Source organism: Leucoraja erinacea, chromosome 4 (assembly GCF_028641065.1).
Source record: "Leucoraja erinacea ecotype New England chromosome 4, Leri_hhj_1, whole genome shotgun sequence".
In the NCBI taxonomy this organism is placed as follows: domain Eukaryota; kingdom Metazoa; phylum Chordata; class Chondrichthyes; order Rajiformes; family Rajidae; genus Leucoraja; species Leucoraja erinaceus.
Genome location: NC_073380.1, coordinates 57,411,299 through 57,423,358, shown reverse-complemented (window position 1 = coordinate 57,423,358; position 12,060 = coordinate 57,411,299). Strand labels below are relative to the sequence as shown.

At 44.5% G+C, this 12,060-nt stretch overlaps 1 protein-coding gene across 1 annotated transcript in view; it reads right to left on the bottom strand.

Annotated features, from left to right (window-relative positions):
- LOC129696445 (cadherin-7-like) overlaps nucleotides 1-12,060 on the bottom strand; it is a 114,033-nt gene that overhangs the window by 69,718 nt on the left and 32,255 nt on the right. The window lies entirely within an intron of this gene.

Genomic DNA, 12,060 nt, shown 5'->3' with positions numbered 1-12,060 from the left:
GAGTAACTTAGCAGGGCAGGCAGCATCTCTTCAGACTGAAGAAGGATCTCGGCCCGAAACATCACCCATTCCGTCTCTCCAGAGATGTTGCCTGTCCCGCTGAGTTAGTCCATCTTTTTGTGTCCATCTTCAGTTTAAACTATCACAATCACATTCACAATAATACTTTATTAGCGAAGTATGTTTTGCAACATACGAGGAATTTCATTTGCCAAGTCAGTCATACACTAAAAAGCAACGGAACAAACAAAATACATTTTAACATAAACATCCACCACAGTGACTCATCCACATTCCTCACTGTGATGGAAGGCGAAAAAAAGTTCAAATCTCTTCCCTTCTATGCTCTTCCGCGGTCGGGGGCCTCGAGCCCTCCATTGACGGGCCCTCCACATCGAGTTGATCAGCTCCTGCATCAGGGGGATGTCAGCTCTGCGCGCTGGCGATCGGACCCCGGGTCGGGGTTGGTCGACCCACTGGGCCGCTGGAGCTCCCGACTAGTCTCTCCCAAGACAGCAAGCTCCCGATGTAAAGTCTGCAGGCCACAGTTGGAGTGATCCCAAGCAAGGGATCAGCTCTGATGTTAAGTCCACGCCCAAAGTCAGTCCGAGGGGGCCTCCAGGTCCATCAATGGTAGGCCGCAGATCAGCCGGAGATGCGACCAGGAAAATAACCACATGTCCGGCAAGGTAAGAAAGTGAAAAAACGTTTCCCCCTGCCCCCTCCCCCTTTACCCACATAAAACAAACTGGAGAACATTTACACAGACATGTAACACACATTAAAAATTTAAAAATGACAAAAAACAGGCAGACTGTTGGCGGGGCTGCCAATCGTTTGGCATCTCTGGTGGAACTGTTTCTGCAGTTCCTTCTTACACAAGCCTAATCACGTCCTACCAATATTGCGCTGACCAGAACTGTGTGTGGTACCACAGCTATGGCTGAACCAAACAGATTCTAAGTATAGTGTCGATGGGGCATGTTGATCGGCATGGGCAGGTTGTGCCGAAAGGCTTGTTTCCAAGCTGTATGACTCTCTGACTTTAAACAAAATATTCATTTGCAAATGTTGTCAGAGATGTCTTTGAAGCAATTGTTTTTACTGATTAAAAGATACAGCATGGAAACATGTGCGTCGATCCACCGAGTCCACACCAACCATCAATCACCTGTTCAGGCTAGTTTTATGTTATCTTGATTTCTCATCCACTCCCTACACACTCAGTGCAATTTACAGAGGGCCAATTAATCTTCAAACCCACATGACTTTGGGATGTGGGAGGAAACCAGAGCACCCAAAGGAATCCCAGACAGTCAGAGGAAGAACATGCAAATTCCACACAGACAGCACCCGAGGTCTAGACCAAACCCAAGTCTTTGGCACTGTGAGGCCGCGGCTCTAAAGGTTTGGAGGGATATGGGCCAAATGCAGGGAGGTGAGTCCAATGTAGATGGGGCACCTTGGTCAGCATGTGAAAGTTAGGCCGAAGGACCTGTTTCTGTCTGTATGACTCAACCTAATTTATCCCTAGTCACTAGGGGTGCTGCATTGGCATCAGCCTCTGCCTACAGCCCATTTGTTTATCAATTAAAAAAAAAAATTAGTCAGTTTAAAGCACGTTTTGGGGGGAATCTTTGACTTTTAAATGTGGAGGATTAGGGCAGGGTAAGGGGGAAACTGCTTCCCAGTCGCTTCCTGGCGGGGACGCGACTATTTATCCGAGTCGCGTCCTCACCCCCCTCCTCGCGGCCTACCACCTGAATCGGAGCGGCCTTTCCTGCCGGGGACCGGGGACCGGACCAGAGCTACAACAGCGGCGGTGCAGCACTGAATTCACCATGGAGCGGACGATGCCTGGATCGCCGTTTGAAGCTACGGAGCGTTGGGCCACTGCTCCAACAGTGTGGAGCTGCGGTTTGGGAGAGCTTCCGACGCGGGCGGCGCTGACCGTCATCGAGGGGTCCTGGGGCCCTTTGCCAAGGGCCGCCAGCATCTCTGCCCAGCTCGGCCAGCGGACTTTGGGAGCCACAGACTCCGGTCGGCGGTGGCCGACTCGGATGTCCAGGCCGCTGAGGAGGTCCCCCCAGCCCCGACATTTATTGACAATAACTCATGACTGTTCTTTTGAAGACTTGTTTATTTTGCACAAAGTTTTTTTTTCTTTTAACTGTCATGCAGAATTTAATGTGTAATTTATTTATAATTTATATTTCTGTGTGTTATTTATGTCTGTGTGTTGTCCATGCCTGTGATGCTGCTACAAGCAAGATTTCTTCTGTACCTGAATCTCTCTGTACTTGTGCACATGACAATAAACTCGACGGGACAACTAATTACCTGTCTATAGCACTCATCACAACCCTTTCTAGATAGCAGGATGCATTTAATAGAAAGATTAAACGAGCTTACCGTTTGAAGTTTGATCTTTATTTTATGAGAAGTTAAAGTGAGGGATTACGTGAAGAAGCCTGCCAGCCCGCATGCGCGTCAATCTTCAAAGCAGCTGTATGAAACCACAGAATAGTTGCTGACCTAAGCTATAGGAAGATTAACGAGATTAGAACTACCGAATTATCTTTGTGAGAAGTACGGTTGGGAGTGGAGGGTACGTAATCCCTCACTTTAACTTCTCATAAAATAAAGATCAAATTTCAAACGGTTAGTTCTCGTTTTATTTCTATTTTATATCGAAGTCACGTGAGTGACTACATGAAGACTTCAAAGCTCTGTGGTAACTCAATCTGTGTGGGAACACTTAAACAGATAAACCATTAATGGTAGGACAAAACATGAGTTATTAATATCATGATGCTTAACTTGCATACATGGCCATTGTTCTTAACCGGACCGTAGTCCCAATAACTGTAGAGTTTAGACAATAACTCATGCAACACTGTGCAGAATTCTATCTGCAAATACCCAGACATATTTAACAACATTTTATAATTTATTAACCTGCACTATGTAAACCTCATGCTGTATGATGAAAGGGAAAAACCATTCTATTGGCTGCCAATGAGCCATTAGCAATATTTTGAGACTATTGAATAACCAAAGAACTATCTTCCAATTCATAGGTACTAGCGAACTGAGTGCACTTGTATACCTAATGACATCCCCAATCTCTGTGCTGGTGGGTATGTTGTCAACTTCAAATGTACGCAATCCTGCTCATTTGCTTATGAGATCATTCCCATAACAAGCTATCCTAATGTCAGTTATGACATAGAGACCAAGCCAGAGATTGAGCAAAGGCTGTGTTCTTTATGCTGAGATCAGTTGCTGAAAGCATAATCATCTTAAATAACTGGTCCCATTAGGAAGAAAAATGGAAGAATATTTGCATAATAATTTACTGATATACATTGCACACTACAATGAGTGTAGGCTATTGGAGTGGTCAAATAAAGGACACCCTGCATAACGTTAGTGAAAGTGGGTGAATAGCCAATCAGTTATTGTCCCACATGATACTACAGAAAATGACAAAGCAGCACAAGTAATGTCAATTGTGTTATCACATAAACACTTCTCTAGGCTCAAACTGGAGGCCACACAAACCTCTGTTACTTACGTTTAAAATTAACTCACATATGTTGTTCACAAGCTTCTTATACAATCATGCAGAGCTAGCTGCCCGAGAAGACAGGCTGCCCCAGTCATCACTCGTAACTGAGTAAATAAGAGTTGCTTCAGCCGCCCACCATGGCGTGAATGAATAGGCAAATTGGCACTGTTAAATTTCCTGTTGCCTCATTTGCAATATTGCAAAAGGTATCTACTGATAACCCGCAAGTTGTATCAGCTGCAAATTTGCATATTACCTAAAACTCGATGACACAATGCCCTTTAATCTGAGTAGGGCAGCATAGGCTTTCACCACTAGCTTTGTTATCAAAACATCCAAATCTGTGCCTCATGTGTATAGATATGGCAGAGTATGCAACTACAAGATCGATTCTCTGAATCAGTTAAATTGAAGAAACCCAGTCATCCATCTAAAACTGGGAAAGTAAACCCATAATCCGATTAGCCAAATGCTAACCCGATTCGGCCTGTACCATATTCCTGTAATCTTGAGAAGTATCAGAAATATACCCTTCTAGTCCTTGGCCAGACCACTCTTCCTCGGATGAGCTGTCACTGATTGTACTCGGAACCCCTGTTCCTCTATTGATCCTACGGACGGAAATCCTTTCGCTTTTCTACCCGCGGAAGATGCATTATCTAGTTATTCATAAATTGCACTGATAACATATAAGCAGAACCTAACGACTAGAGCTAAAACCAATGTCTCCCTTTGAAATGGGAATACGAGTTCCCTGTCAACTCTTGACTAAATCACCACGAATAATCAGCGTTTCCCTCAGAGTGGAAATTAGTATAATGCAAAGTTGAATCAGGAATTACCTCGCAGTCCTTTGACTGAAACCACAAGTCCAAGTCGCCAGAGTGCACAACACAATCTCTACGTCCCGCCACTCAATCAGGAATACTGGTATCTATGAGAGCCTGTGGATTATTATCAATACATTGTTGACTCACAACATGAACCTATAGGTTAGATAAAAATATATTATATGCTAGACCAGCTTCCTGCTGGTAACTACCTATCCCAAAAAGGATGGTAATGATGATTCCAAAGAACCAGCAACTCTACTGACTGAGGAGAAATAAACCATATGTTGAGGAGGACTACAGCTACTTCATTCTACTGAGCAGTCTGATAACCTCAATCACAAATGATGAGGCAGTGCTTCCCTGGTCACTATGACCCCTATGGCCAGCCAGTTCCGTGATGGTCTACCCTGACCAGGGTAACCAAACTGTTCCTACTTGAAACTTACAGAGGGTACTATGCAAGTCACTCTGCCAATGTCTCTACATCAACCTAATCTATCCCAGAGATATTGAAACCACTAGGTAAACCACCAGTAAACCCAACCTGGGCCGACAGACTGCTCCATTTCGGAGTTTACGGAGGTTAATAACGAGACATTACTTCCCATCGTCTCTGACCATGGGTTGATTTGCTCGTTGGAGCTTCAGCAAGGTTCTATTTTCGGGCCTTGTCTGTCATGCTTGTCATATCTGTTAGATAGCTGATGTCGCTGGCCAACTCCTCTTGTTGTGGTTTGTCTGTCCCCGAGGGAACAGCAAATTTAGAGGCAAGAGGAGGCAGCTCTTCCTGATGCGATTCTCGCACATCATGCATTAAAGCATGGGATTCAGGCACATGGTCATGTTCATAGAAACATAGAAACATAGAAAATAGGTGCAGGAGTAGGCCATTCGGCCCTTTGAGCCTGCACCGCCATTCGATATGATCATGGCTGATCATCCAACAGTATCCCATCCATGCCTTCTCTCCATACCCCCTGATCCCTTTAGCCACAAGGGACACATCTAGCTCCCTCTTAAATATAGCCAATGAACTGGTCTCAACTACCTTCTGTGGCAGAGAATTCCACAGATTCACCACTCTCTGTGTAAAAAAAATGATTTTCTCATCTTGGTCCTAAAAGACTTCCCTCTTATCCTTAAACTGTGACCCCCTAGTTCTGGACTTCCCCAACATCGGGAATAATCTTCCTGCATCTAGCCTGTCCAACCCCTTCGGGGTCATGTTCGGAGTCAGATCCATACTGATCTCTGCCACATGCATATACCTCAGACTACCTGTGCATGCTTCCATAACCCAGAGCATATTTTGTGACACCATCTCCGATAGTCTTTTGGGTGCCATCACATCATTCATCCTAGTGGGAGGACTTATGCAACCCTGACCCAGGAGCTCCCTCCAGCATGTGTGCATATACTTTAGCACCATCTCCATCACTCCGTTCTTCCGAGTGGGAGGAATATTGCAACCCTGAGCCAGGAGTTGCTTCAGGCACATGTGCAAATACTTTGGCACCATCTCCACCACTCCTTACATCCGAGTGGGAGGAATATTACAACCCTGAGCTAGGAGCTGCTGCCTGACATGCCTTTGTAACATGGAGCATTTCTTGTGCCACCATCTGATACATCAGATGTTCTAATTGAGACAAATGCCCAATCATATCTGCCATAGATGTCCCAAATCATCCGACAAGACTTGTCCCACAGACTTGGCTTTGACTTTTCCCCGACTCGGGGTTGTCAGGCTGCTCCCTTCAGCAGCCGACCGGGACTAGCTGTGCAGATCAGTGCTCTGTTGGTAAAATCTTTATACTTACCAGACAGGTTGCACCTGCTAGTGATCCGAGTCCTTACTCCCTTCTGGAGCCCCAAAGGAGTATTACAGGGAAGGACTGGAGCACCTCTGGCCCCCATATGACTATTGGATGAGCCGGCGTTATAATCCTGATAGTCCACTTGACATAGTGGGATAAATACTGCAACCCTGCCAGGTGTTGTCATAGGCAATTACGTTCATATGATTAACAGAAGCATATCCTCATAAAATCAGAGATTCGACTACTTTATTGATATGCAGATAGTTGGAATCTCTTATAAAAGAATCTCCAACAGTCCCCTCTAGTGAGCGGAAATTACCATGACGCTACCAGGTGTAGCTCCCACGGGTCTCTGATAGGCACAGCTCAAAAAAGGCTTCCTAAGCCAGGAGCTTTGGACTGCAATGGCAAGACAAATTTCACTACACCATTGATGTATGTGATAAAAAATGTCCTTTGTAATTATCATTTACTATAAACTTTATTGGCATGATAAGATATATCTTTATACTGCCAAAGAATGAAACATGACCTTTGAATGCTATCGACTGCAATAGACCGAGTGGCAACCGCTATTGATGCCAACTCTATTTATAGCTGCCTAAAATAAACATAAACTGTATGCTACTGTAGCATAGCTAAACCCCTCAGTTAAGCAGCAACTATGTTAAAATTGCTCGGTGCAACAGCAGCTGAGCTTACCTTAGCGGTAGCTCCTAAAACCTCCTGCTGCAAATAATGAAATTCTGGCTCCTTACAGAGCCCCATAGCTGCCTTCAAATCTGGATGCCTGCTCCCATTCGGAGCGGATGCCGGCAGCCGTCATCCCAGCTCCTATGGAGCCCCAGAGTGGCCTGCAATTTTGGCCGCCTGCTCCCATTCGGAGCTCGAGCGGCAGCCGCTGCAATCCCAGCTTCTATGGCCACTGCGGTCTCCAAATTCAGCCGCCTGTTCGCGTGCAGAGCTCGAACAGCGGAAACCGCAAAATTATACTCTAGCTCCTTATGGAGCTTCCAAGGCGGCCCAAACCCCGGCCGCCTCCATCAGTGGGAACAAACTACTTCGGGCCTGCTATCGGAGCGGCCCGCTGGAAATAAAATTGACTTACCTGCTGGAGCAGTTCGAACTGCTCCGGCACGCGCGCCATGCATTAGATGCATTGACGCGCAAGCGGGCTGGCAGGCTTCTTCACATAGTCACTCACGTGACTTCGATATAAAACAGCTTTTGGACGTTGTATAGCATCAGAAAGAGATACTCTGAACACATGGGATTACATTCAGAATGGAGTTGAGGCCGAATTTCTTTAGTCAGAGGGTGGTGAAACTTTGGAATTTCTTGCCACAGATGGCTATGGAGGCGAAGACATTGGGTATCCCTGGTCAACTCATTCCTTTCCACCCGGAACACCCCCTCTCCGGGCACTTCCCCTTGCAACCATAAGAAATGCTACAGTTGTCGCTTTACCCCCCCCCCCCCCGACTCCATTCAAGGACCCAAGCAGTCTTTCTAGGTTCACCTGCACCTCCTCCAGCCTCATCTATTGCATCCGCTGCTCTAAATGTCAGCTGCTCGACATCAGTGAGACCAAGCGTAGGCTTGGCGATGGCTTCACCGAACACCTCTGCTCGGTTCGCAATAACCAATCTGATCTCCCAGTGGCTCAGCACTTCAACTCCCCCTCCCATTCCAAATCCGACCTTTCTGTCCTCGGCCTCCTCCATGGCCACAGTGTGGATCACCATAAATTGGAGGAGCAGCACCTCATATTTCGCTTGGGCAGTTTGCACCCCAGTGGTATGAACATTGACTTCTCTAATTTCAGGTAGTCCTTACTTTCTCCTCCCCTTCTCAGCTCTCCGTCAGCCCACTGTCTGCACCTCTTCCTTTCTTCTTCCCTCCCCCCCTCACCCTCACATCCGTCTGAAGAAGGGTTTTGGCTCAAAACGTTGCCTATTTCCTTCGCTCCATAGATGCTGCCTCACCCGCTGAATTTCTCCAGCATTTTTGTCTACCTTCGGGTATTTGTAAGGCGGAGATTGATAGATTCTTGATTAGTAAAGTTGCCAGAGGTTAAGGGGAGAAGGCAGAAGAAGGACATTGGGAGGGCAAGTTCGATCAACCATGATTGAATGGCAAAGTAGACTCGATAGGCTGAATGGCCTAATTCTAATCCTATGACTTATTAACCTCAACTAACAAAATTCTTCCTCATCTCCTCTCTAAAGTCAGATGTCCCAAAATGGAACAATAACATTCTTGTGTAGAAAGGAACAAAGGAGGCTGGTTTATACCAAAGATAGACATAAAGTGCTGGAGTAACTCCGGGTCAGGCAGCATCTCTGGAGAAAATGGATGGGTAACATTTCGGGTCAGGACCCTTCTTACTTGCAAAAGGGTGTCAGATAAGGAGAGGAGAGGTGTGAAATGTAAAGGGAGACACAAAACGCTGGAGTAATTCAGCTGGCCAGGCAGCATCACCGGAGAAAAGGAAAAGACCCTTCTTGACTTGAAACGTCACCTATTATTTTTCTCCCGAGATGATGGCTGACCCGCTGAGTTACTCCAGTTTTTTTGTGTCTATCTTCAGTGAAATGTAAAGCCGGAGGGAGGGAGGGAGGGAGGGAGGGAGGGATGGGAAGAGGGAGAAATGGTATTGTAGCCATTAAATGATAGATTGAAAAGTTTTTAATTTGCAAAATTGATGGAACAAACACCTCATGGACTAAAGTCGTGAGAACATATGAGCCCTCTCAAGGTAAACAGACACGAACTCCAATCTAACCGATTCGAAATAACCTTTTCAGAATGCAAATGGTTTGGCTTGACAGAGGCACTTAAGGTGATCGGTAACAACTGTAGGCTCACTGATGGGGAACAGCTAGAATTCAGAGCACTCTTTAATGGCCCATGTGTAAATCTGCACTAAAGAAATGTTTATTCCAATTTCTTCACTGCAAATAACATCAGCATTAGGCAGCGCTGAAGAATATGCCTTATTATTATCCTTTCGTTCCTCCCCAAAACTTCAATGCAAAAAAAAGATTGGTGTTTATGGACAATCACACTGTAAATGAAGTGACTGGGTTAAAGCCGAACATCCTGAAAGAGGTAAAAGAAGAGAAAATAAGGGATAAAAGGGGGAGAGGGGGCAAGGAAGTGAAGGCACGGAGATGTATAGGTTTGTATGTTAATTGGCTTTGTAAAATTGGCAATTGTCCCTAGTATGATGGACAGTGTTAGTGTCCAGGGTGACTGCTGGTCGGCATGGACACAGTGGGCCGAAGGGCCTGTTTCTGTGCTGTATCTCCAAACTAAATTAAACTAAAGTCTGATAAAGGCTTTTTTTTCCTTCACTAATCCTCAGTTGCTGATTCATATCCTGATCTGCTACTAAATTTTCTGATGATTAGTTGGTCTCTTGTTCTTTTTTTTTTTTTAAACCAAAAATGTTTCGATTTATAGACCCAATGGCCCAAACCTGCAGGAAAGATTTAAGGCTTTCTTTAAAAAAACCTGATGCTGAATAATGAAAGTAATCGCTGCATCCCATTTTTAGCTTCCACAATGATTCGTTGCAATGCGTCTTCCATTTCAGAATGGTTTTATTGATTCTAAGAGAGAAGACTCTTTTAAATGCCTCCAGCAAGCAATGGTTAGAAGCGAGGAAGCAAAGAGTATGGATAATGGGTATTTAAGCTGTCAGGATGAGTCTTTAGGGAATTTTCGAAATTTTATCCCGCGACATTTATCAGTGTCAAAGAGTGATACAGTTTGGAAACAGGCCCTTCAGCCCAACTTTCCCATACCGACCAACTTGTCCCATCTACACTAGTCCCACCTGCTTGCGTTTGGCCCATATCCCTCTAAACCTGCCTTATCTATGTACCTGTCTAAATGTTTCTGGAATGTTGCAATAGTCCCTGCCTCAAACTACCTTGTTCCATAGATCCAACACCCTTTGCGTGAAAAGGTTACCCCTCAGATTCCTATTAAATCTTTCCCCCTTCATCTATGTTCTCGATTCCCCTACTCCTGGCAAGAGGCTTTGTGCATTTACCCGATCTATTCCTCTCATGATTTTGTATATAAGATCACCCCTCATCCTCCTGCACTCCAAGGAATAGAATTCTATCCTGCTCAACCTCTCCCTATAGCTCAGACGGTCGAGTCCTGGCAACATCCTCGTAAATCTTCTCTGCATCCTTTCCAGCTCTTGACAACTTCAGTGGCTTTGGTGAAAGGACAGAGGAATATACATCCACGTTTACAGATGGCACCCTGTTAGGAGGCACAGTGTGGACGGTTGGGGAAGGTTTTGAAAATATGTTGAAAGGGTAAATGTGTGGGCAAGATAGTGCCTGATTAGTACGGGTGTCGGGGGTTATGTGGAGAACACAGAGGAACGGGGTTGAGAGGGAAGGATAGATCAGCCATGATTGAATGGTGGAATAGACTTGATGGGCCAAGTGGCCTAATTCTGCTAACGCTTATGAACTTACAGTATGAACAAAGTAGCTTTGAGAGAAAATAGTAAATTTGAATGTTCATGACTTCAGCAAAGATCAGCAAACAGAACAAACAGGATGGAATATAGTGTTCTCAGAAGCACCATTAACGTGTTTACCCAGTAAGTCACAAACAAAAAAAATCATGCTTATATATTAATTTTATGTGTCAGTTTGCAGCAGAGAGAAAGAATTGCAGAAGCAAAAAATGTGATTTTATTAATTCTGGTAGAGTCTTCGAGTTGCCTGTGCAAAAAATTGCAATTACAGTTTTAATGAAAATAATTATGTCCTAAGTTTATTCGAACGTAGCATTTGATGGATTTGCTATGTTAATGGCACTAATTACTCCTGTCCAGCATTGTCATTTCATTATGAAATACTTTTTATTTAAGACTAGTTGATCTTCACGATGTTACCCCATGGATGCTTAAACATCATTTTTAAGAATTATATGGAGCCATTACAAAATAATCTGTTTGACATTACCCAGTTACTTGCTTTCCCAGAATCAAATTGTTTTTGATTTTTCTATGCTTGTTCATAATGGATTCACAATTCACAGCTCCTACTTCTTTTCAATGTAATCATCTTCCTTTTGTGAGCATTCTATTTCCTTCAAGTAAATTTAATATGATTTTAGCTTGGCATTTATCAAGGTGAACCTCTTTGAAACAAGATTTTCACAGAGAGAAAGAATCTTCCCAACTAGTTATTTGCACACTAGAATCTTCTAACACCATTATTTTGCTTACCTACCAACATGCACCTTGAGAAGAAATGTCGGAAGAAGGGTCCCGGTCCGAATGGTCGCCTATCCTTGTCCTCCAGAGATGCTACCTGACTGCTGAGTTACTCCATCACTTTGTGTTTTTGTTTTGTGAACCAGCATCCTTGCCCTGCCCCCTCCATTCTTTCAGCTTTCCTTCTCTCCCCCATGACAATCAATCTGACGAAGTGTGGGGATTGGTATGTGTGTTAAGGGTTATGGGGAGAATGCAGGAAAATGGGATTGAGAGGGAAAGAAAGATCAGCCATGATTGGATGGCGTAGAAGATTTGATGTCCCAAACCGCCTAATTCTGCTCCGAGAACTTACGAATTTATGAATTTATGAAGGGTCTTGACCGGAAACGTTTGTCCATGTCCTCCAGAAATGCTGCCTGAGTTACTCCAGCACTTTATATTTTTGTTTTGTAAACCTGCACCTGCATTTCCTTGTTTCTCCATCTTTAGTGAATATATAAGCAATTTTAAGAACATCAGAATGCGAAGCAGGAATAGGTCATTCAATCCCTAGTGCCTGCTCTGCCACAGAATAAGTAGACC